This window comes from Chanodichthys erythropterus, chromosome 16 (genome assembly GCF_024489055.1).
Source record: "Chanodichthys erythropterus isolate Z2021 chromosome 16, ASM2448905v1, whole genome shotgun sequence".
NCBI lineage: Eukaryota > Metazoa > Chordata > Actinopteri > Cypriniformes > Xenocyprididae > Chanodichthys > Chanodichthys erythropterus.
Genome location: NC_090236.1, coordinates 39,582,719 through 39,610,626, shown reverse-complemented (window position 1 = coordinate 39,610,626; position 27,908 = coordinate 39,582,719). Strand labels below are relative to the sequence as shown.

General features: G+C 39.3%; 1 pseudogene; it reads right to left on the bottom strand.

The window, feature by feature from the left end:
* The window catches only part of LOC137003839 (protein NLRC3-like), a 45,269-nt pseudogene that overhangs the window by 3,765 nt on the left and 13,596 nt on the right, over positions 1-27,908 (bottom strand).

Here is a 27,908-nt window from a genome sequence, read left to right as displayed (position 1 = left end):
GTCTCGTGAGATACCTGTCTCGTCACACCCCTAATTATTAATGTTACTGTAGTATGAAGCAGAGCAGGAGCGAGTGTTGTGGGAGTTGAACAAGGCCGCTGGAGAGATTCATTTTGTATGATGGAGAAAATTCTGTATTACTGTTACTAAAAATAAAGCTGCATCTGATTATGCTATGTTAGCTATTTGACAAAATAGTTTTTTCCCTGAAGCATGGTAAAGCATGGTACTCGCAAAAAATCAAGAAGGTGTTGAGCTATATAACAACAATTAGTTTTCCGTCTATCAATATATCAAAACAGTTTTTCCCTTGTCTATAAAAACGTGTAATATATTAAAGCGTCTTTGCTGTTTCCATGGTTTCTACAAAATACAACCGAGGATAATGCAGGTATGACGCAATTGACAGGCGAATCTTCACACGTCCCGGAGCCTTGGTTAAAATAAAAATTTAAACTCTTAGTTCTGTCTGTTCATTGTTCTGTTGTTTATGTTGAAGTGGTTGTGTTTTATCTCTCTTACATGTTAGATTTGTGATTAAAGATAGTGTTATTGTATTCTCCATCATCATGAGCTTCATTACACCAGCCATTCATGACACATACAAACCCATTAACTGATACCATTTCTGAATCTTTCTTCAGATGGAGATGCAGCGCTACAAATGATGTGACTTGTGCCCTGTTGTCGTATAATAAACTAAACGGTAAATACAGTATAATGATACTAACTCTATTTTCTCCAGCTTGAATTGTGGGTTCATCAGTAGATCACTGAGGTTTTTCACTCCAGAGTCTCCTAGTTCATTCCAGCTCAGATCCAGATCTCTCAAGTGTGATGGGTTTGATTTCAGAGCTGAAGTCAGAGCAGAACAACCTTCATCTGTCAGATCACAGTATCTTAACCTATATTAGAAAAAAGAGAGTAGAATATAAGATGGAAGAAAACTACTTATTCCCTAAAGTCACGTCATCTTTATAAGCAAATAAAACAGAGGAAGATATCTTCATATTTATTTCAACAGATCTCAAAATACTGAGATGAAACTGTTTTCACAAATATAATGTGAACTCAGACTCATTGTGAGATATTGAGTATAAAGTGTTTTAGTTTAAACTGTGTAGCATCTGGAGTGAATCACAATGATTGAGTCTACTCTAAATTTTGTGATTCCTTTTGACGTTTGACCCTCTTCTTGTAACTCATTGACATGTCACCGATGGGTCTGGCACAATATTCCCTTTTGTCACATTTTATTACACCAGAGCGAGTAACCACTAACACTCTAGTAACCTCATAGGAGCTTCAAAGGTTTTAACTAGATTTACCTCCTGTTGGGCCAGAGAGACCAAATGGCCCCCAGACAACACAACACACACACGCAACAGAAACATAGAAGGATTCTCTTTAACTCATAAGTTAAATTTCAGAAATGTATCCAATGTACTCCCAAAAGTGTATCCATGTAACCTGTAATTGTGTTAGTTTTACCCTAAAACTTTATATTCAAGTGGAAAAAGTGTATCTCGGCTTTAATGTTTTCCAAACATAGACTTCTTGGATTCAAAATGTTCCTCTCCAATTGTCTGACCCAACTTTGTTTGTTAAGTTACTGTAAAATGTTTTATTCCAGTTTTAAAGTCTTTTGGAGGAAAACTTCCCAATTCGGATACCTCCATAACTATGCTAATTAGGCCATAAAACAAGACAAAGAAGCTTTTTCCCGCTTCAGAATTTCCGCTGGCTATTGGCCAGTCCAAACTCAAAGTAGTGTAGTTATGTTTTTCTATATAAAACCAACGTGAGCGCCTCAGTGCTAATGTCTTCTCTGTGCCTTCTTCATCAGTTCGTCTTCTCTTGTCGTCTCACTCTTCATTACCTACGAGACAGACTCTTTCTTTCTTATTTTCTGGCCAACTTACTCTTAAGTTAAACCTTATTTGAAAATCCAGCTGAAGACCCTTCCTCGAAAAAGGACCAATTGCTCCAGCTCGGACACACTGAAACTCCTGCCGAACGGCGTATGAACAACAGCACTTAAAATTACCTATATGCAAGTATAGAACCATTTCTTCCACTGCGCTTAAGCTTACATTTTCTGAAGTGATTCCGTGTTGGTTCTCAAAGGTTTTAACTGTCTGTAATTTGCCATTTCTTTGATCACCTCTGTTTTTCCTGATTTACTTTTGTTTTATTCCAAGTATACCTTCTTGTTATATTTAGCTGTATATTTGTAAGTTTCATATATTAAATCCATTAGATTCATGATATATTGTCTCTGTTGATGCTCATTAAGAAAACTGTGGAGGAAATTTTGAGTTTCTGTATAATTTCCATATGATTTTACTTATATGCTTATGGTTAAATGATTTTGTTTTTCTCAGAAGTGCTTAAGTATGCATTCATTGGGTGACAGGTGGAAAAACACTGAAGAGGTAATCATGTTCCTAATATGGTAAAAGGGCAGAGGCTTCAGCCTCGGCGGTTAGAGATATAAAAGTGAGGGGAAGCTTTCATTCTTTGTCTCACACTCTGCAGCTACTTGTGTGTCTGTATGACTGTCTGACCTTTCTTGCAAGAAATACATTTTTTGAAAGACAATTGGACGTGTTTGTCTCTTATGCAGTGAGAGTCAGTTTTGATTTTTGCCACAAAAAAACCCAGTCCCATTTATGTTTCCGATTTTGCTAACTATATGCTTTGTACTTTAGTGCTAGAATAGAAAATTATTCCTTGTGGCCAGAAGAATATTTTTTTTAAGAATTAATAAGGAAAATCGGACTTGCTGGGCAAAACTGCACCAGTCTAATTTAACGATCTAATAAACTAGAACTAATTCTAAACTATATATTTTTATTTATATATAGTTAATTATAGTCCGTTGTAATTAACATATGCATAATTCCCTTTTTGTTTGATTTATATTATAATATCATAATAACGCTTTATGATTTAATTATATATATTTCACCCATAATTTGAGCTAATTCATTAAGTTCGTTACAATTGTTGAAGTGATTTTAAGCATTTTGATTCTTGTATGTGAAGAATGTTACTGACCTCAATCTCTCCAGTTTACAGTGTAAATCCTTCAGTACGTCACATAAGTGATTCACTCCTGTGTTTCCTATTATATTCTCACTAAGGTTCAGCTCTCTCAGGTGTGACGGGTTTGATTTCAGAACTGAAGTCAGGATGACACACTGTTTCTCTTTAATTCTGCATTCACTCAGACTGAAGACAGAAAGAGAAAAGACAATGACTCAGATCTATAATGATCACATGTTTAGCTTCATCCAGTACTTTTCATTTTGATGCAACAAATTGTCCAACTTATTGTATGACTAAAATTCTATATTTGTTATCAATATTTAGCCTGCATATTTTGTTAACTTGCATATTTTGTTAATTATGTTCATTATTTCATTCCGTCTCACCTCAGTGTCTTCAGTTGACAGTTTGGATCCTGTAGTAAATCACTGATCTCCTTCACTCCTGATTGTCCAGGATCATTTCCTGTGAGATCCAGCTCTATCAGGTGTGAAGGGTTTGATCTCAGAGCTGAAGCTAGAGCTTTATAACCTTCTTCTGTTACACTGCAGTTAGAGAGTCTAGAACAGAAATGACAACATCCTGTCAGTCATTGCACCTCACTCTCGTCATGTGACACCTGTGGCTCAACTCACCTCAGTATCTCCAATTTACAGTTTAAATTCTTCAGTCCAGCGCAGAGCCGCTTCACTCCTGAATCCTGGAGATTATTATTGTTCATGTTCAGCTCTTTCAGATTGGTATCTGATCCAAGAACTGCAGCCAGAGCTGAACAGCTTTTGTCTGTTAAATTACAGTCATTTACAAGAGAAATAAATTATATATAAATTATACTATATACAAATTTTTTTTTTTTTTTTACATAAACAGCATAAATGCAGTAAAGACGCTGAGCTAAACTAACATTACTCATTTCCTAAAACTACTATTTCCTGTTCTTTAGTATTTTTTATTCAGTGACAAATGTCCTAGATAGAATGAAGCATGTTTGAAGAAAACAAATGTGTTAAGATTTATAGCTTTTTAAAGCTTTATAGCTGAGCCTGGTTTCTCCCAAGGATTTCTCCTCTATTTCTGTCATCTGATGGAGTTTGGGTTCTTGCCACTGTTGCCTTTGGCTTGCTTTGTTGGGGACACTTAATATTCAGCAGTATTATTGACTTGAGTGCACTGACATTACTAGATGAGAGAGTTCACACTTTTATAGTAAGTTAAAGGCCTTTCACTATAAATACAAAAATACCTCCATGCTGTTGTACACGCCTTTTTGCTTTTAAATCTTTAATGATTTAAGTAAAGTTTACTTAAATCTAAGAACCTAAGAAATTGTATTTGTTATTAATATGTCAAGATTAACATTTACTGGATTAAAGCAATTTAAGTTTTCTTGATTGTTCATAGTGGTCAACTGATGGCCAATGGCAATATCTTAGAGAGCAGCAGGGTGGCCAATGGGTGAAATATCATTAACCCTTAAGCGCATCTTAATTGTACCGACGTTTTAGTCCTTTTTAGTCCAAACTTTTACAGAGCGATTGCATAAGGACATTTTTTATATTATAAACTATATATCTTTATTTACTTCTCAACTATGCATTTATGCTGTTTTTTGTGGATATTTTGTAGTTTTTTTTTTTTATCTATTTACTGCACGATTTCTTAGCAATGCCAAAAATTGGCTTATGAAAATTTGATTTTGAAATTACTTTAATGATGAACTTAATTAAATCTAAATTGTATTTGGACATTGCTCTATGTGTTAGGGATAGAATACTACCATCTACAGGTTTGTGAAAAAACTTTAGGAATTATAGTTAAAGAAATAAAAAAGTGCAATGACCACATAATTCCAATAGAGGGCAATAGGGACTGTGTGTGTTTGTGTTTATGTGTGTGTATGTGTGAGTGTATAAGATAGAATGTTCGTTCCACTTTGTATTTATGGTCTAGGACCAGACCTTTATGGAAATGTAGAAAATATTCAGATTTATGCCAGTTTTATTGATTTTATTTGCCAATTTCTACAGAAATGCCCTCTGTTGCAGTTACACACACATGTGTGTTTGTGTTTATGTGTGTGTGTATGAGATAGAAAGTGCGTTCGACTTTGTGTTTATGGTCAAGGCCCAGACAGAATTTTTCAGATTTAGGCCAGTTTTGTTGATTTTATTTACCAATTTCTATAAAAATGTTCTCTGTTGCAGTCACACGTGTGTATGTGTGTTTGTGTGTATGTGTGTGTTTGAGACAGAACGTTCGTTTGGCTTTGTGTTTATGGTCAAGGACCAGACCTTTATTGAAATGTAGAACATTTCAGATTTATACTGGATTTATTTATTTTGACAAATGAAATGGAAAAAAAAAAAAAAAAAGTAATTTTTTTAATTTTCCCATTCATTTTCAATGTTGGGTCAATCTGACCTTGAAGGACCTAAATGGTGATTTTTTTTTTACACACCTTTAGAACAACCAAATCAAGCCCAGATTTTTTGTGCATGTTTAGATAGATTATTTAAGAAAAGTCACAGAGTCTCATGCCCCTGAGATGAAGGGAACACTTTTTAAAAACAAAGGAAACTGTCACCGGGGTCAGATTTTTAAAACTAAATGACTGTGACTGTCACTTTTTAGCCAGCCGTCCAATCAGAGTGGAGGAGGGGCAGGACAAATACAACACCAACCGTCACAACATTCTTGCTGTACAACGACATCAACAAGCAGAGAACGGAACAAAATGGATGAGAAATTAATATTGCTGTTCTCCGAACATACATAGCAAGTACTCTACATTTTGTCAACATTTTTAGTCTGAAACAAATTACCTGCGAAATCGGTTACAAGTAACAGTGCCGCAGATATTCCGTATCATAGCAACAATGCGTCTCAACTGAAAAAAAACTTGTTTCACTTTTACCCAGTCTTGACACATATAATTTAATTTCAGGACGAGATCTGAACTGTGTCTTAAACCCAGCTCTGGATTGCTCTAGTTCCACGATTATTGCAGAAAGTAAATCAGCGCAATGCATCAATTCATTTCTCCAGACATATGGTGTAAGTGACCCCTGGAGATTTAAGTATCCATCATCGAAACTTCATCGTTTTCTTTCTATTTACCGGTACATAAAACATATTCCAGGATTGATTATTTTCTGTTGGACAGGAAACTACTCCCCCTAATGACACAAGTAGAGTATGACAGCATAGTTATTTTTAGATCATAGTCCAGTATTACTAAAGCTTCGTTTCCCAGGTAATGTAATCCCCCAGTGTATATGGCGCTTAAACTCAAGCCTTTTGGCAGATGACTATTTTGTTTAATTTATAGATGCTCAAATTGACTTCTTTCTCAAGACAAATGAATCCCTGGAGATAAGTTATAGTATTTTATGGGATACTTTGAAAGCATTTGTGAGGGGACAAATTATCTCATATCAAGCTAGTGCAAAAAAAAAAAAAAAAAAAAAAAAACAAATCAAAGCGGATTACAGAAATAATAAATAAAATAAATGCAATTGATCAGTCACATTCAACATTGTCTTCTGATGACCTGCATAAGGAGAGACTCCTGTTACAATCCGAATTTGATTCTCTGACTAGTGAGCATGCAGAAGATCTTTACTTGAAATCACATCAGATTTATTATGAACATGGTAAGCAGGCTGGCAGGTTTTTGTGTTATCAATTGAGACAATCTGCAGCAGCAGGTTTTATTCCGGCAATTGAAGACAGTGAGAACAACATTATTACAGACCAGCAGGGTATCAGTTTAAATCTTTCTATGAGGCACTATATACTTCTAAGGTGAATGACACTGAGCGAATAGAAGAGTTTTACAACACCTTAGAGTTGCCATCCATTGATAAATCTGACAAATCCGCTCTGGAAGGCAATAAAACAATTCTTGAGATTGACAGTGCAATTAAGAAACTAAAATCTGGAAAATGCAGGCCCTGATGGCTACCCGGCCAAGTTTTATAAGAAATGTTCATCCAAATTAATGCCTCTACTGAGTAAAATATTCGAGGAGGTCCTTGATTCAAAGTTTCTTCCCCCGACCATGACACAGGCAACTGTATCGGTCCTTCTTAAAAAAGATAAAGACCCACTTAAATGTGAATCTTACTGCCCGATCAGTTTACTTTGCTGTGACAATAAGATCCTGACCAAGGCGCTGGCAACCAGAATAGAGCCAGTCATGAGTAAGATAATTCATCCTGATCAGACTGGCTTTATTGTTGGCAGACAGTTATTTAGTAATCTCCATCACTTATTTAATGTGATCTACTCACCCAAGGAAAATACTATTCCAGAGATCCTAATATCCTTAGATGCTCATAAGGCGTTTGATAGAATTGAATATGATTATTTGTTTACAACACTTAGAAGGTTTGGCTTCGGTCCCATGTTCTGTTCATGGATCAAAATTCTATATACCAGGCCTCAAGCATTTATTCGAACAAATAATATAATATCTAAATGCTTTTCGCTTTCTAGGGGGACAAGGCAGGGATGCACTCTGTCCCCCCTGCTTTTTGACGTAGCTATTGAACTCCTCACAATTATACTAAGGAATATGGCTGGTTTGACTGGAATACAAAGGGAGGGACACATGCATAAACTTCTGCTCTATGCGGACGATCTCCTCCTCTTTCTGTCTAATCCAAATTTCTCTATACCGATTGCTCTTTCAATTATTTCAGATTTCAGGAGTGTTTCAGGATATAAAATTAATTTAACAAAGAGTCTTCTTTTCCCTATTAATGAAAGAACACATCAAATGTCATTCCAATCTTTTCCATTTTCAGTAAGTCTCGACAAATTCCCCTATTAAGGTGTGAGTGTAACACGCAGGTATTGGGATCTATTTAACAATAATTTTAAACCAGCATTAGACAAAGCTAAAAAGGACATGGTACGATGGTCAACCCTACTCTTATCTCTGGCTGGGAGGATAAACTCCATTAAAATGACAATTTTACCAAGGTTCCTATTTTTATAACAGACAGTGCCAGTCTTCACTCCTAAATCATTTTTTAAGGATCTGAGTAATTGTATTCTATGATTATTTGGGTTAAAAAAATCCTTGCATACGGAAAGAATATTTGGAAAGGAAAAAGGAGGAGGGTGGATTGGCAATGCCAAATTTTTTGTATTATTACTGGGCAGCTAGTCTTCATAAATTGACATTCTGGCTCTCTGATACGCTGAGTGAGGAAGCTCCAGTTTGGTCACTTATGGAGCAACACGCATGTCACCCAATATCATTGCATTTGCTGCTTGGTGCCCCGATACCCCTAAGCAAATGTTATTAAACAAATAACCCAATTATTCGTGGATCATTTAAAATATGGTCACAGTTCAGACTTCACTTTAATAGTAAATAGGCTTTGCCCTCTGCACCCATCCTATCGAACCCTATGTTACCTCCCTCCCTTGTAGATTCTGCATTTCAGTTGTGGTCTAGAAAAGGAGTCAAGCGTATTAAGGACCTTTTTGAAAATGACGGCGTGTTTATTTCATTTCAGCAGTTAAAAACAGATTTTGAGATCCCTCAGTCCAATTTTTTTATTTTTTTTATTTACAGGTCTGTAGTTTTGTCAAAAAACATTTCTCTCCTTCTTTTGAACCAACCAGATGGTGGCTGGATAGATGATCTGTTAAACATAGATCCTTCTCTTAGGGGTATGGTGTCTATCCTGTATGAGAACATTCAAAGAACCGCTTAGTTTAAGGAGCTTCATAGGCTCCATCTGTCTAAGAGTAAGTTGGCTAAAATATATTGTCTGGAACCAGCAGACCTGAGTCACATGCTCTGGGGATGCCCCAAATTAACAAAATTCTGGTCAGACATTTTCAGAACTTTTTCATTTATATGCAAGAAAGATCTTGATCCGAATCCTCTGTCTTCCATCTTTGGTGTAGTGCCAGAAGAAATGCAGCTAAACATTAATCAAATAGAGCTCATTGCATTCTCCACATTATTGGCTAGCCAGTTGGAAAAAAGCAGTGCTCCCATCTCATAAACACTGGGTGAAAGAGGTGATGTCATATCTCAAACTTGAGCACCTTAAATATACTATTCAAGGCTCCTCTGGAAAGATTTATGCAGGTTGGCAGCCCTTTTTATCTTATTTTGAATTTTCATTAGGGGTAGAATAGAATAATTACTAGCCCCCACACTTATTTATGTTATTTATTTATTTTAACAAATCTTTATTATTATTATTATTATTATTATTATTATTATTGTTGTAGTGGTGTGTCTGTGTGGGTATGTATTAGGATCTGGAATATGTATGTAGATCTGTATTAATGTTGTATGTATCTCTGTGTGCTAGTAATTGTTGCATAAGGAAAATCAATATAAATATTTGCATAAAATGAAAGAAAGTCCTGCATTAGCTCTATTACTAGATATATTTAAGGAGATGAGAAATAAAAACCCTCCCTGTAGAGCTATGATCAGCTGTTTTGCTGAGCTTTCAACGTTAAGGAAAGGCTGATGAACCAGACAAATTAATCGTTTAGAAGTTAATGTGAAATAATGCAAAGGAAAGTATGAGTATGAACAAATATATAATACTATATGGGTCAAATGTCTGTTGTATCATATGTGCAAAACAAATATGAAAACAATTTTAAATGTTCTTTTATATTTTGTTTAAAGGATTGATAAATCCTGTCTTTATGTCTCCATAAAAAACAAACAAAAAAAAAAAAAGATTTTTCAGACTATTATTTATGTCAGGCTTTACAGGGTTAAAATCATGTTCATGATGGGGAATCACTATAGAATAATGTAGATAAATGCATTTTTCAGATGAGAGCAAAACATATTAACATATTAAACATATTAAATGACTTACAGAGCTCTTCTGGGGGTTTTGATGACTGCCGATAATCTAATGAGACACACGTCTGATTTCTTGAATTTCTGAAGCTCAAACTCCTCCAGCTCTTCCTCTGATGTCAACAACACAAAGACCAAAGCAGACCACTGGGCAGGTGAAAGATCACCAGATGAGAGACTTCCTTTTCTAAGGTGGGTTTGAATCTCCTTCACCAGAGTTTGGTCGTTCAGTTCATTCAGACAGTAGAACAGATTGATGGATCTCTCTGCAGACGGATCATCTTCTAATTTCTGCTTGATGTACTGAACTATTTCCTTGTTGACCTGGTCATTGGCATCTTGCTGTGTCAACAGACCCCGTAAGAGTCGTCGATTGGACTGAACTGACAGACCGAGCAGGAAGCGAAGGAAAAGGTCCAGGTGTCCATTATCACTCTTGAGCGCCTCATCCACTGCAGTCTTGAGAAAATCAATCATGGTTTCATTTTTGTTTTGCTGTTCTGTAGACTCATGAACAAACACACTTTTCTTGTTGATGTCTAGAAACAGATGTGCATAAAGGGCTGCAATAAACTCTTGAATGCTCAAGTGAACAAAACAGTACATGGTACCAAGAATGATCCCTATTTCCTTCTTAAAGATCTGGGTACACATGCCTGAGTACACTGATGCCTTATAGACGTCAATACCACAGGCTTCCAGGTCTGTGTCATAGAAGATCACATTGTTTCTCTCCAGCTGATGAAATGCCAGATTCCCCAGGGAAAGGATGGTGTCTTTATCCCAGGAAACATCTGCTGCGTATTCTGCATCATACTTTCGGCGGCTCTGCTGGATCTGAAAGCGGAGAAAGTGTGTGTACATTTGTGTCAGAGTCTTGGGATTGTCTTCAGTGTTTGATTCCTGTAGTGTTTTAGAGATTTCATCAGCCTGATTGTTTTTCACATCATTATTTCTTTTCTCCTCCAGAATGTTCTGGAGAACAGTGGCTGAAATCCAGCAGAAGACTGGGATGTGGCACATGATAAAGAGACTCTTTGATTTTTTAACATGATCAATGATTGTGTTGGCTTGATTCTGATCCGTGAATCTTTTTTTGAAGTACTCTTCCTTTTGTGCATCACTGAATCCTCGTATCTCTGTCAGCCGGTCGATACAGTCAGGAGGAATCTTACTGGCAGCTGCTGGTCTGGTGGTGATCCAGATGAGAGCAGAAGGAAGCAGATTTCCCTTCATGAGGTTCGTTAGGAGAACATCCAGAGAGGCTGGTGACGATACATCACTCCACGCCTCATTACAATCAAACTTCAGAGGAAGGCGACATTTGTCCAATCCATCAAGGATGAACAGGACTTTGAACTGATTCCTTCTTGTAAGGTTCAGTCCTTTTGTCTCTGGGAAAAAATGAGTTATAAGGTCCATCAAACTTAGTTTTTCTTTCTCCTTTAAGTTCATCTCTCTGAATGGAAGAGGAAATATGAAGCTGATATCCTGATTTTCTTTTCCTTCAGCCCAGTCCAGAACAAACTTTTTCGCAGAGACTGATTTTCCGATGCCAGCGACTCCTTTTGTCAGTACAGTCGGATCTCCTCCTCTCGTTCAGGAGCTTCAAACAAATTTGTGCATTTAATCTGAATCTCTTGAGATTCATGACGCCTGGAAGCAACTTCAATCTGTCTGACCTCATGTTCAGTATTGACCTGTTCACTGCCACCCTGAGTGATATAGAGATCTGTGTAGATGTTATTCAGAAGTATGGAGTCACCATGCTTCGCCATTCCTTCAAACACACATTGATACTTCTTCTTTAGGCCACATTTTAGCTGATGAATGAAGACCAGATCAACTAAACACAGGAACAAAAAACAAATAGTTTTAGACAATTTATAGTTTTATAGATAGTTTACATTAATAAGTGTCAATCTGACAGATGGTCATGAGTCTCTGACCTTCTAGAGCATCAGCAGCTTCATCTTGCTTCATCTCTCTCAGGCAATGTAGTGTGAGATCAAGAGCTGCTGCTTTGATACTGCATCTATTCTCATTAAAGTCCTTCACAAAGTTTTCTCTGTTCTCATTTTGTAATATTTTCTTAAACTTTTCCAGCTCTTTCTTCAGAAATGTGATTATTTTGCTCTCAAGATCCTACAAACAAAAGTAAGAAAAAAGACAGAATAACACAATTTAAACCAAACTGTATATCTACATTTGGTCAACACTATTTATTCAATAATTATATTACAGCAGAAAAAAATAAATCCTGTTAAAACACTAACATGCTAACCAGCTGTTATTTTTCACAAATAAAAAAAAAAAAAAAATAAAAAAAAAGTGTGCTTAAAATGAAAATTAAGTGATAATTTCTTTGTTCAACAACAAATAATATTTGTTTGTTATAAATATTAAACATTTATGAAAATGTGTTTTCCTACCTGGAAGATCCACAGGAGATTGTCTTTGAAATTCTTGTGGTTCTCATGAGTCTGAATGTCTGAGTCTGATGTCTCATATTCAAGACTGTAATCAAATAAATACAATAAAAGACTGATTTTCTAGGCAAAATATTACAGAAAGCTAGAAAAAAAAAATCAGCCATGAAAACTTGATAACTTGAAAACATGATAAATATTATATCTAAAAATGTTTCATGCTTGGTATTCACTGATACAACATTTTTAACACAGTCAGTATGTGATCAGAAATTAGAAACACAAAATACCTTTTATTAGATGATGGTTTTTCCCCACTGAATTCTGGTCCTACACTTTTTGACCAATCACTCTTCAGACACACAGAGCTGGACACACGTGATTCTGATCTTATACTAATGACACTAAAAAACACTTTAGTAAACAGGCACATGCACACATAGACAAAAAAAAAAGGGGCGTGAGCACCTGCCCATTTTCTTTCTCAAGAGAAAGTGCCCTTTTTTCTGGGGTGCTTTTTTTTTTTTTTTTTAAATAAATGAATATATATTCCTATTTGCGCACAGCTTCCCTGTCAAACAAAAATATTTACTGAATAAAACAAATAAAAAAAATATTATATCATCAGTTTGTTTTTTTCGAGTTCAGATGCCCTCACTCCGCGACACGCCATTCACGCCCCACACCCCACCTCGCCTCACCTCGAGTTTGCTGCTGGCTGAAAATTTGTGACAACTATTCCCGCGAAAATGCAACTACTGTCTGGCAATGAGAAGCGAAAAAAGTTCGGTAACACTTTACATGAAGGGGTGTGCATAAGACTGACATGACACCTTCATAATCTTGACATGACACGTGTTATGAATATGAAGGAGGTTTTATGCATGTTTATGACAACTGTCATTAAATGTCATTCACTCAATTATGTCATTTTTAATGCAAAGATGACATTGTTTGAGATGTCTTTGTTACGACAACTTGACATAAACCAACACATCATAACCTGTCAGTGTCTTTGTCATGACAACGTCTCGGTTACGTATGTAACCATCGTTCCCTGAAGGAGGGAACGGAGACGTACGTCAGTAGTGACCGACGAATTGGGATATCGCTAGAGAGCCCCTATCAGCTTCGAGAGAACTAAAACAAGCCAATGGAATTGGCGTGCGATATTTGCATAATGCGCACCTCCCCTAACAGGTGGATATAAAAAGGGGGGCAGATGCAATCGCACTCTGTTTTTCGCTGAGGAGACAACCGGTGTCCGCACTGCAGCGAGGGTACAGAAACTGTGGCGACGGGATGTACGTCTCCGTTCCCTCCTTCAGGGAACGAGGGTTACATACGTAACCGAGACGTTCCCTTTCAGTCGGTCACGTTCGATGTACGTCAGTAGTGACCGACGAATTGGGATCCCAACTAAAACGCCACAGTTACGAAACCCCTTCCAGTGCCCAGCGCAGGCTCTAGCCGCCCGTCGCACCAAGGGGACGGAGAAGGGGGCGAGCTTACGCCGGGAAGTCTACTGCTGTTCCGATATACCCACTAAGTAAACTAGACTACACTGGGGAAGCGAACCCGTAAGGAACGCTGCGGAAACCACTACCTACCCAGAGGGGAAGGAATTTACATGGAAAACATATGGACTGGCCCGCAGGTCAGAACGCATATGAGTCCCTGGGATGGCTCCACCTGAGTAGGGGGAGACTCATCTGACAGGAGAAAGCAGAAGCTCTGCTAAGGGAAAGACACGGGCTCACCGTAGGGAGTAACCGTGGACAATACACATATGGAATCACTCACGTAGAGGGATTGCAACATATGGAACCCAACCAACAGACAACATCGAAGATGGATGTTGGTCTGGCATCAGACACTCCGCAATGCCCGAGCCGAAGGTGGAGGTGGAGGAACTCGACAGGGTTCACCGAACGGGGAACACGACTGGAGTCAACAGATGCACATATCCTGCCCAGGGGGCGGGAGTGGCATTGCAAGCCGACACGAGCACAGGTTCAACGCGTCTACCGGCTGGTGGAAGCGAGTACACGGGAAGAACCAGCTATCATGTGGTTACCGTGAGGAGCATTAGGTCCGAAACCCGGGTCCGAGTGACCAATATGGAGCCACTAACAAGACCTGCTCCTCATCCTCCCTGACCTAGCACAGGAGCTGTGCGAGAAGGCTCACTGGGGGAAAACGCATATTGCGTAGGCCCCGGGGCCAGCTGAGTGCCAGGGTATCCGTGCCGAGCGACTCGCCGGTCAGGGAAAACCACTGGCCGAGGGCAGTTCCTGGGGAGGCAACAGGACTACCTGGGCCTCGCCGAAGTAGTGCCAGATCAGCTGGACCGCCTGGGGATGGAGCCGCCACTTGCCCGCAAGTGGAGGCTGCCGTAAGAGCTCGTAGGCTGCACGGTTAAGCACACCTGGGACATGAGTGGCCTGAAGCGACCTCAGATGCTTCTGACTCCATAGCAAGAGATGGCAGGCGAGTTGCGATATGCGACGGGAGCGTAGACCAGCCTGATGGTTGATGTACGCAACGGCCGCCGTGCTTGTCCGAGCGGACCAGTACGTGCTTGTCTGACAGCAGCTCCTTGAAGCAGCCCAGTGCAAGACATACTGCTAGCAACTCGAGGCAATTGATATGCCAATGCAGTCGAGGCCCCGTCCAAGACCCGAACCGCATGCCCGTTGTACATGGCCCCCCATCCGGTGGTAGAGGCATCTGTGTGGACCACAGCGTCCAAGGGGTACTCCCGCCCGCAGGAACAAAGGGTCCGACCACCGGATGACAGTAGGGCAGCAGCTCCGTGTCACGAGGACACTGAGCGTGCTGCGCTGCCACGGCCATCTCGGGACCCAGTCGCGGAGCCGGTGTTGAAGCGGCCTCATATGGAGCAACCTGAGCGGCGAAACGCGGCTGCAGATGCCACATGCCCCAGGAGCCTCTGAAGTCTTTCAGTGGGGCCGCCATCCTGCGCTTGAGCGAACTCAGGCAGTTCAACACTGACTGGATGCGCTCCTCAGAGAGGCGCACAATCCAGGCGACCGAGTCTAGCTCGAGACTGAGAAAAGAGATCCTCTGCCCGGGGGCGAGTTTGCTCTTGTCCCAGCTGACCCAAAGACCCAACAGGCTGAGGTGAGCTAAACCATCTCCCTGTGTACGCACAACTGCTTCGTGAGCTGGCCAGGAACAACCAGTCATCGAGGCAGTCGAGAATGCGAACGCCCTGTTCCTTGAGGGGAACAATGGCCACCTCCGCAACCGTGTAAGGCGTGGAGCGACAGGGCCAGCCCGAAGGGTAGGAGTTTGTACTGACATGCTCGACCCGAGCGCAGAATCGAGACATGAAAGTATGCATCCTTCAGGTCGAATGCTGCAAACCAAACCCCGGGACGGACGCACTCGAAAATGCACTTCTGCATGAGCACCTTAAACGGCAGCCTGAAGGTACCGGTTCAAGACGCGCAGATCCAGGATTGGCCATAGCCCACCGCCCTTAAGGGTACAATGAAGTAGGGCTGAACCTGACTTCAAATCGGCTGGAGGAACCGGCTCGATTGTATCCCTCGCCAGGAGGACAGCAATCTCCACTCGGAGAACAGGTGCAATGTCCAACGACACCTAAGTGAAGTGGACACCCCTGGACGCCGGAGGACACCGGGCGAAATGAATCGCATAGCCAAGTCTGATAGTACGCATGAGCCAGCGGAACGGGCTGGGGGCACTAACCAGGCCTCCAGACACCGAGCCAGCAGAACCAAACGCACCACAGACGTACCGGGGGTGGGGCAGCGAACCAGAGTACGGGGACCCGACTCGGGCGGCGTGGTAGCGGCCCAGAGTGTGATCAGACTCTGCGAGGTAGCAGTGCGTATGGTGAGGTGAGAGGGGGCTGGGAGTAGCAACGCGGGGCGCTGCACATCGCCAGCCACACTCTTGGGACGTAGAGGATCGTAAAACAGTTCTTAGTGGGTACCGCTGGACTCCGGAGAGCCAGCGGCGGAACAGACCAATTCTCCACCCGGCCCTCCTCCGGGGGAGAAAGAACCGTTTACGTCAGCTCCAGGTCGCCATATCTCCAGGACCGTCTCCCGCTAGTCAGGTGACTGCGGGATGAGCGGGCTGGGTTCAAGGACAGTTTGTGAGATGAGCGCATCGAGAAAGCACACTTTGACGACGGCACATCCCAGCAAGACTCGCCAGGGGTGTTTCTGGACCACCATGGTGGACATTGTCTGGCCAGGGGCCTGCGCTTTGATTTGCATCCTGCGTAGCTCAACCCCGACTCAGAACTACCCACATGCAATGAGTGCTTTGACCTACTGCAGACTTGCCAGGGGCCAAGACTCATGCAGGGCAGAGGTGGTGTGCCCGTAGCACTGCCACCCCACCCTAAGGGGTAGTGAGAGAGAAAAAACTTGTAGTGCAGATTATGACCCTCTTGGCGTTCCATATTAACGCCAAAAAAGGCGACAAACACAAAAAGTTTTTTCATGCACATCCGGGCTAAGCCAGGGGGCGGGGCAAGGCGAGTACGTGTCGCACGACACCCCCAGGGGCCCGGGAAAGCATGGTTGCCAAGTCTGAATCCGATTCGGCATGAGCACGCCACAACCGTGGGACGCTCAGCCTCATCTTCATGTTCAGAGCCCAACAATACTCTCTCCAATGTAGCAGTCGACATCTGATCCTCTGCTGGAGCCCTGACTAAGATGTTAGGTCCTCCATATTTATTTTAAGGAGGACCAGCAACACATGCAGAAGCTACCAGCCATGTTGGACAGTGAACGTGGCCGCCCAACTGGACGACACACGGCACCCTGCGCACCGACGTGGCCATGTATCTAAACATGATCCACCCACGAACATAGTCACAACATGTTTGCGATGCACTAGAGGAGTGGGGGGCCCATGGAGAATGACTCGGCGGGTATTGCCCCACTGTGATCCTCTGGTCACCCAGTAGCACTTTTCTGATTCAGAAAAATAACTAGATCGGGGAATAAGTGAGGGGACTCCACCTCATTAAAGGCAGCCGAGTCTCGACCGTGCATCTAGAGCGCCAGACAGCGTGCCGACGTGGACATATTTCCATAAGAAAATATGACCACCCACAAACACAGTCTCAGCACGCTAAGCAGACATGAGAGAAAGTGATCGTGGCCATCAGAGAGGATAGGAAACGACCGCCTCCAGAAACGCACAGACAGAATGACATCTTGAAAAAGACGCAGTGTCTGTCTGTGAAGCTCTTTTAGAAGGGGAAACTTCAGCTCTTTTGTGTCGAGACACACAGGGAGCGTCACGACGTGTTTAGAAAAACACAGGAGGAACCAGACCAAATCGCAGACCAACCAGTGGAATTACAGCGGAACGCTGGGAAAACAGTAGATGTTTCCACCCGGCTCACTCCAACTCGCGACCTCGCTGCAGGCGTCGTCACACCAACACAAGCGCCGAAACTTCTTCAGAGGCTTGAAGTTCAAACAGCCGCAGGACACCAGGTAGGCTCCGAAGCGAAAGACAGAGTGCGATTGCATCTGCCCCCCTTTTTATATCCACTTGTTAGGGGAGGTGCGCATTATGCAAATATCGCACGCCAATTCCATTGGCTTGGTTTAGTTCTCTCGAAGCTGATAGGGGCTCTCTAGCGATATCCCAATTCGTCGGTCACTACTGACGTACGTTGAACGTGACCGACTGAAAGGGAACTTGACATTAGCAAAACATCATAACCTGTCATAAACATGACATAGCCGATTAATTATCAAACTTAAAAAAACTACTTAGCTTTATGGGTTAACATTACATTACATTATTTTGGTAACATTTCAGTATAGGGAACACATATATAAACGATTAACTATGACTTTTCCCTCAATAAACTCTTAATTTACTGCTTATTATATTATTATAATATTATATATTATTATTATAATATTAATTGTTAGGTTTAGGTATTGGGTAGGATTAAGAATGTAGAATAAGATCATGCAGAATAAGGCATTAATATGTGCTTTATAAGTACTAATAAATAGCCAATATTTTAGCCATATGAATGCTAATAGTAATAAGCAACTAGTTAAAAGACCCTAAAATAAAGTGTTACCATTATTTTATAACAGTGTCATCTTTTTTACGAAATTTGAAATTGTCTATTATCCACTGGTGTCAAAAGTATTCACATTCAATACTCAAGTAGAAGTATAGATACTAGGGTTTAAAAATACTTCTGTAGAAGTTGAAGTATCAACTCAAGCTTTTTACTCAAGTAAAAGTGTAAAAGTACTGGTACTTAAAGTATAAAAGTAAAAGTAATGTAATGGAAAAAAATGCCATTAAGGACAAAAGCTTAGGCCGTGTCACAGGGGTCTATTGTGCACTCCACCTCCTCAAAATGTCATCAATAACCTTTATTGGAATGTAAATGTACATCCAAGCTTAACTGCAGGAATCTGTGAGGGCAGCGGACAAGAAAAATGTGGGTAGTTGTACCCAGGGCAGGCTTAGTAACAATCAGGGCTTGACATTAACACCCGCCAACCCGCCAAAGTTTTCAGCTGTTTCAGTTCACACCGCACCAACAAATGCCAACAAATTCGTCTGTTGGAGCTTGTTGGATAGGTGTTGGCATTGGTTGGAGTCTGTTTTTACCAGACTGAACATGTTTAATCGGCGTTTGTTTGGTCGTCTGAGCATCCAACAAACGGCAACAAACTCTCGGTGCATTCCAAATGGGATATATCGCCCTCCGAAGGGCACTTCGGAGTGAAAACAATCATGGCCGCCATATTGAAAGGTCGTTCCAAACCGAAGTGTTCAAAACTGGCCACTTTAAAGGGCCCTTCGGAATGAAGGATTTCGAAAGGTATAACTGATGGACACTTCGGACCCCCATGATCCTTTGCACAGTGAAGTTGTTTGTCTTCACAGAATGGGTACAGGAGGCTCGGAGTTCGATTTTACCTATAAATATATGTATAGTATTTTTCTATACTAGCTACTGTAATATTTATACGAGTTAGATTTAGTACATTATTATGGTCAAAACGACATTGTACTTCAACAAAAATACTTTACAGCTCCCTTTATCAGTCCATTCAAATGTTTCAAATACATAGACACAATATACATTATGGTGCGATAAACCAAAAAAAATAAAAATAAACTAACGTTAAACAAAGGGCGCAACTTGCGCAATCTATCCTCCTTGATTGTCTCGTTAAGATGACGCAGAAGTGCGTTCCAAAAAAGGAGTATTTTTGACCTCTACACCCTTCATCCCTTCGAAGCTCTCACTCCGGAGGGTAAACACTTTGAAGGGATTAGGGCATAGGGATGAGCCCCTCCGAATGGAACGCAGGGCCTGACGTAATCTGACCTGGCCACGAACCGTTGCCATGACGATGAGGCAAGTCCCCTGCAAAGACAGCTGTTTGATCGCGCCCGCGCCTCACGCACACACAACAAAGCACTGGAAACGTGACATCACAGCTTGTTCGTTATAAAAAATAAAATACAGTTTAAAAAAAAAACATATAAAAGGAACAATAGTCCGTAGTGCAATCCGTGTCATTCAGCAAGAGCACTGCTCCACTTCACCGAAAGAGAGAGGTATAACACCATGAGAGCAACGCAGGTTTACCTTCAGTTTCGTTTTATATTAATTCGTTTTGGCTTGTTTAGCTACATGGTTGTATATGACTATGGGTCACATAAATAAAAAGGGTCGCGCTAAAAAAAAAAGTTTAAAAACCGGTGTATACGCTAATTTATTCAAACGTCTCTCTACCGAACTACCTAGCTTAATTTGCAGAGGATGAAGAGAAAGCACCCGTTTGATAGCCTAAATGAGCCAGTAGTAGAGAAATAATAACTTTTAAGAAATAATTTTTTTCGAGTAACGACCCCCAGCACTGTCGTCCTAGCTGGAGTGTGATGTGATTTGTGATTTGACGTGATTTGTGACGTGCAGGTGCGCTGGATCGCGTACAACCCAATAGGGTGTCAGAATTGTATATGTTTATTCTCATCCAACCATAATCAAATTCACTCTATCCAGATGGCACGATTTATCTGGATAGTTTTTTTTTCCAAGCCGGAATGAAAACAAGCCGAAATGAAATAGGAGTAACGAGGCTATTTTTAAAATGTAAGGAGTAGAAAGTACAGATAATTGCGTGAAAATGTAAGGAGTAGAAGTAAAAAGTCGTCTGAAAAATAATTACTCCAGTAAAGTATAGATACCCGAAATTTCTACTTAAGTAAGGTAACGAAGTATTTGTACTTCGTTACTTGACACCTCTGCTATTATCTGACCTTCTGTTGGAGGAAACTTAAAAAAAAAAAAAAAAAAAAAAAAAACATGAAATGAAAAATAGTCATGACGCTGTTATAAAATTATTTGTCAGAGTATTGTCACTTAATGACATTTTAATGACAAGTTCAATTTGTACCACTGTACTTGAGCTCAAGATACATATTCATGACACTATTATAATGGCCTCATGACAGCCAATGTCAAAACCAACCACATGACAGTTTAATGTAATGTTAACCCATAAAGCTAAATAATGTCAAGTTGTCATGACAAAGACACTGACAGGTTATGATGTATTGGTTTATGTCAAGTTGTCATAACTCGGACATCTCAAACAATGTCATCTTTGCATTAAAAATGACATAATTGAGCGAATGACACTTAATGACAGTTGTCATAAACATTCATAAAACCTCCTTCATATTCATGACATGTGTCATGTCATGATTATGAAGGTGTCATGTCAGTCTTATGCACACCCCTTCAAGTAAAGTGTTACCAAAAGTTCACGTTTGTTGCCCGGGAAAACCTTTAGTAGAAGAGTTTCTTGGATTGTTGGACTCATTTAATTTGACTCAGTGTGTGAAGGGTAGTACTCATGAAAAGGGTCATTCTCTTGATCTTGTTTTATCATTAGGAGTTTCTGTTTGTGATATTGATGTCATGGTAAACAGTTTTTCAGATCACAGTCCAGTAGTATTTAATGCAAAGCTTCCGAGTATATGTCAATCCCCTTCTTCGCCTGCTAAGTTTTATCGCATTATTTCTCCCTCAAAGACATCTCTATTTTTAAATGCTTATATTGCTGCTCCATCAATCCCTTGGATTGAGTCTGCACAACCTTCTACTGATCCAGTAGAATTAACTACAACATTTAACTCTATCTGTTCTAACATTTTAGATCTCGCTGCACCATATCAAAAGAAGGAAAAAAGAATCAATACGCAAACATGGCTGAATGAACAGACTAGAGCTTTAAGACAAGAGTGTAGAAGAGCAGAAATAAAGTGGAACAAAGATAAATTGCATATTTCACTTCAAATTTTGAGAAATAGTTTGATTAAATATCAAAAAGCAGTACAGCATTTTAAAGAAAGCTATTTTGCTAATATCATTGCTAATAGCTCTGAGTCCCCACGAGAGTTATTCACTGTGGTCAACAGACTTCTTTGTCCTAGAATGAAAGTAACTTTGACTCCCTCATTAGCAACATGTAATCTATTTGCTAAGTTTTTTGTTGAGAAGATTAATGGGATTAGAGCCAGTATTGGTATTTCTGCCTCTAAATCAAGTGTAATGGAGACAACAGGATTCTGTTTTAGTCAGTTTGAAACTATGTCACTGATGGAAATTCATGATCTTATTCGTCATTTGAAGCGTTCATTCTGTCCCAGTGACACTGTCCCTGTACGTATATTAAAGGACTGCCTTGATATTATCAGTCCGAGTATTTTATCAATTGTTAATAGTAGTCTTTATAATGGGGTTGTCCCACCCTGTTTAAAGCAAGCCATTATTGAGCCGCTTCTAAAAAAGACAATTTGGATGTCTACGACCTAAAAAAAACTATTGTCCTATATCTAAACTTCCTATTTTATCTAAGATTTTAGAGAAAATAGTTTTTAGACAATTAACTACCTATTTAACTAAGCATAATATTTTAGATAAATTCCAATCAGGCTTTAGACGTAGACATAGTACCGAATCAGCACTTTTAAGGGTAGTGAATGATCTGTTGCTCATAAGTGATACAGGGAACCATGCTGCTTTAATACTTTTGGATCTCTCTGCTGCGTTTGATACGATTGATCATCTGATTCTCTTGAACCGGTTAAAGCAGTTTGTTGGAATACAAGGTATGGTTTACTCATGGTTTGCTTCTTACTTAGAGCAAAGAACTTTTATAGTGAAGGTTGGTAATTTCTCATCACATCCAGAAAATCTTACCAGTGGGGTTACCCAGGGGTCCATTTTGGGCCCTATTTTGTTTTTAATATATTAATCCCAATGGGAGCATATCTTCAAAAAATATGGTATCTCGTATCACTTATACGCGGATGACACGCAGATCTACTTGCCTCTAAAACCTAACTGTACTGATTCTTGTGCTACACTCCGTAGCTGTTTGGATGAAGTTAAAGATTGGGTGGCAGACAATTTGGTACAGTTAAATGAACGTAAAACGGAAATTATGATTTTTGGCCGGTCAGCGTTGAACAAGGCGGAAACTGATATACTAGGTCCATGGGCTTGTCATTTGCAGGACAGAGTGAAAAATCTGGGAGTCATCTTTGATTCATCTCTAAAATTTGACAGTCAAATAAAAACTGTAGTTCGGAATTGTTTCTTCTATCTGCAGGAAATAGCTAAGTTAAAATCAATTCTGTCAACTAGCGACTTAGAAAGCGTCATCCATGCTTTTATCTTCTCCCGAATAGATTACTGTAATGCTATTTATTGTGGAAATTGTCAGACTCATGTTGCACGTCTTCAACTTGTACAAAACGCAGCAGCTAGAATGCTTATGAAGGCTAAGAAGACTGATCATGTTACTCCACTGTTGTCTTCATTAGGCTGGTTACCAGTGTATTATAGGATCCAATTCAAAGTTTTAACGTATGTTTTTAAGGCATTACATGGAATGGCGCCAGAATATTTGGTGGAGCTCATTAAGCCATACAAATCACGTTTAATGTTGAGATCTTCAAATAAATTTTTATTAGTGATCCCAAGAGTACGTTTTAAATCAAAAGGAGACCGTGCGTTTGCTGTCACTGGTCCAAGACTATGGAATATGCTTCCCTTCGAGGTTAGATCGTCCTCTACACTAGGTCTATAAGACTCGCTTAAAATTACATCTGTATTCTTTGGCGTTTTAACTTTTCATATAAGCATTTAACATCACTGATGAGGATTATTATTGAGCATGTGTTTTGTTGTGTTGTTTGTCTGTTTGTATTTTAATTATTGATTTTTGTATACCATGTACAGAACTTTGGAGCTACAGAGTAGCCTGGAAAGTGCTCTATAAATAAATAAATACAAATACATACAATACAAAAAGAAAAAAGCCCTAGATGGATGCATCCCGTGCATTTCTTTTTTAGGTAGGCAAGCCTGTGTTCACAAACCTGAAGGTTTTGGCTATTTAAGGGTTATTTATACATTTAACGCTGCATTAATAGTTTGACCACCATCAACACATCTACCTGATTTGATACTAATGAAATTTATGTCATATTATAATTTCAGTTATTTTATTGTGCTATGCATTGTGTTTTGAACCATGGTAAAGATATCAGGTGAGCTGTCAATACCAGAAGAGGAGCATTCCATGGATGCGCATCCATAAACCGCATTATTAGACAGTTTTCTAAGGATGCATGGTTTATTAAAACTATATAAAAAGCCTAATACAGCATTAGCTACATAATGCTATTCTTAAATCTACACTTACACAGGATAATACATCAATAAAAGTTTAAACCCTCGCTCTGTCTTTGCATGTTTGATGTCCACATATTCTTGTTGAAGAAATTACAGTAGCTGTAGCATTTCTATCACAAAGAAGTGGGCGAATATTATTATTTAACTAATATATTTTTAATCATAGTTGGCTTTGATCATGGATTTGATCGTGCTGTGCTGTCTAACAACAAAAATCAGCAGGCTTTTGGCGCCCTCTGCAGGCATTTGTTATAATATATAATGTATTAGTAACAGTTGAGGAAAAAAAAATCTTGATGTGTTTAAATATGCAGATTAGCTTGTATTGGTTAATTTAGAAGAAATCTACTGATGCAAACAGACGGAGGGTAGTAGGCTTAAAACAAACTCCATCTAAATGTGTAGGGTTCGGGTTAAAAGTTTTCTTTCCAACAGAGCAAAAGACATTGAAGCAAAAATGGACCACGATCTTAAAATTGTCCACTTCATGAAAGAAGTATTCCAATAACACCAACAAAATTAAAACGATGTATTGATTTGTGCAAAATAAACAAATTATTAGTAAAACTATGTCCCTCTCCTTGTTACAGTCATTTATTCTAAATAGATACTTGAAAATAGTTGCTGTTGACTTCTCTTGTGATAAACCTAGTGAATACTAAAGAAGACCATGGTCTCTGTGTGAACTAATTATTTTGTAGAAATCTGTGGAGAATAAAACAACTGTGTGAGTGTAAGGGAAGTCAAAGTTGTCTTAATATATTTAAGGGTTCATTATTTTTTAAATAAATAATTATGAGAAGTGCCCTTTTTTCCACTTGAGCCCCTGCCCCCAAAAATGTCTGTGCACGTCCCTGTTAGAAAAGGAGGTTCAACTGTGTCTGAAACACATCCGTGTCTTTATCTAATCCTCCACAGAAATGCACACACTCACACAATTTACAGTTTTATAGTTAATGATCATTTTATTTTACTGGTGAGATTAAATATGTTAAAAAAAAAAAGTCAAAGTCATGTATTTGGATTAGTTCAGTGTGGTCGCGTCTAGAAGGTAATTAACAAATTGTTAATTGTGATACTGTCTATAGAGCCCTGTGGCAAATGAAGAAATATAAAACAATGATTAGAGTTTTGTTGTTCACAGGGAAAAACAAACTCCATTAGAGTTTAAAATGACTGTGTGAAACAGACGCAGTCTTACCTGTGTTTCTCTGAGAGACTCATCTTAGAGAGAGAGTCCTTTCCTCGCTCCTCTGATCAGCACTGGTTTGAGAAAACAATCAATCGTTCAGCAGGACCTGGAAATGACAAGATTTTACAGAGATGAAGAACATGAAAATACTGTAATTAAGAATGATGAGTTAGACACAACAGCAAAAACAATGAATAGAAGAAAGTGAGATGCAAATATATTGTCATGTAAAATAACTGAATGGTCTTAATAATTTCAGATTGTTTAATGAGTTTAACTGACTCATGACTCTAAAAATGAATTCACTGGAGAACAGAAATTTACACTGTTTAAACTTAATTTGTTTTATTGCAGTTTAATATCATTTCAATCATATTTTCACAATCTTTAATTGCTGAATTGTTTGTCATTTAATCATTATTTCAAGTCCACAATGATGGTTGAATTCATAACTTTCAAAAGATCCTAAAATAATTGAGTAAAAGTAACATGAATTATTAGTCATACTGTACTAATCATAATTGCTATAATGAGCTGAAACATTAAATTTAAAAATAACAGATTTTGGTTCTTTGACAATAATAATAATAATAATATACACATTCGCGAAAGGCCTCATCTATCTGTCTACTGTTAATGTCTGAATCGAAAATACTTTCGATTTCGCATCACAAAAATCAACAGCATAAAACTGAAGAGAAAATGGAGCAAACCTTCAGAAACATATTCGTTTTCAATAACCCTTTCTCATTAACACTTTCTTCATGTTTTAACATACGTGGCCTTCAAAGGATCGTCATTTCTGGGAGATTCTTCGTCTGTTCGGAGTATCAACAGGTGTTATGAATCATCTGGAGATAATTACGGACATGCTCGGGCACGCAGATGTTTACCTGGATTTCCAGCAGATGTTAGACTGCAACAGATTCGACACATGTGATATTTCACGGATCATATATATATATATATATATATATATGATCCGTGAAATACCACATGATAGACAGATAGATAGATAGATAGATAGATAGATAGATAGATAGATAGATAGATAGATAGATAGATAGATAGATAGATAGATAGATAGATAGATAGATAGATAGATAGACAGATAGATAGATAGACAGATAGATAGACGTGTTTCACCAATTGTCCAATTGTATACAATGGTATGAATAATAAAGTGTTTTGTTTTTGCCGTGTCTGTTCCTGCGTATTTGATGCTTTTTTCTTCTTCTTGTTTCTTTTCTTTTTTTTTTTTGTGATGCCGTTTCAAGAAGCTTCCCCATACTTTCGTGTCACGCTCACAAACCACGCCCGTATGGAACATTCAGTTTCAATTAAAAGTCTTTGATTTCAGTGGATGATCATACTGTCAGCGCACTGAAGTAAAACTGAAGTATTTTCTGTAAAGTACTGTGTAATTACAAGGAATTTACAGCGTAACATTCAATAATTATAGTGTACCTATAAAGTAAGTACGTGTAAGTATAGGGGAACAATATGTAAACCCTAGTAAAAAAAAGTATGCTAAGTATACTTGTAACGCAGTATACTGTTTAACGCACGCTCTGTTAACAACAAAGCTGTTGTTTTAGCTGACATTATTTTAGAACACAAGCTGGACCTTTTCTGTTTAACTGAAACATGGCACAAAGAATCTGATGGTCTTCTTTTTAATGAATTGACTCCTGCTGGCTATGGATTATTTGATCTCCCGCGTTCCTCTGGTAGAGGTGGGGGCATCATTGTGTTGCACAACCAACAGTTCAACATGTGTCCCGTGGCTGTCCCCAAAACTGACTCATTTGAATGTCTTGTCTTGAGTGTTTCTGCGCCCCTCTCTACTGCAGTGGTTACAGTCTACAGGCCTCCTAAGACAAATAAAGACTTTTTATCTGAATTATCAGATATGTTGTCTTTTCTCTGCCTCAGGTTTGAAAGAATTCTTCTCCTGGGGGATTTCAACATCCATATGGATATAAAAGACTCCACAATAACAAAAGACTTCTTGTCCATATTGGAGTGCTTTGAACAAAACCAACTCGTGGACTGTTCTACACATGACAAAGGCCACACTTTAGACCTTGTGATTCCCAATGGTTCATTTGTGTCTCAGTTGTCAACCTCAGATTTAGGTCTGTCTGATCACCGGGCTGTCTTTTTTAACATGGAATTACCTGACATGATCACTTCCACTTCTCGCATCATTAATTATCGCAAGTGGAGATCTATTGAGCCCACTGATTTTTCTGATTTTATTGACTCTTTTTTAAGTTGTGATTCTCTGTCTGATGATCTGGATGACAATGTTTCTGTGCTGAATTATGTTGTCTTGTCTGGCCTGGACACGCTGGCTCCTTTGAAATCACGATCTGTTTCTTTTGCACGCTCTGCTCCTTGGTACAATGATGATCTGCGTGCAATGAAGGCTTTGTGTCGCAAAATGGAGCGTAGATGGCGCATATCAGGTTGAACTGTTCATCACCAGGCCTGGAAAGACAGCTTATTTAAATATAAGGCTGAAATTGTGTCAGCTAGATCTGATTATTTTTCTCAGTTAATTGTCAGCGATCAGAGAAACCCTAAACAACTATTTTACTCAAT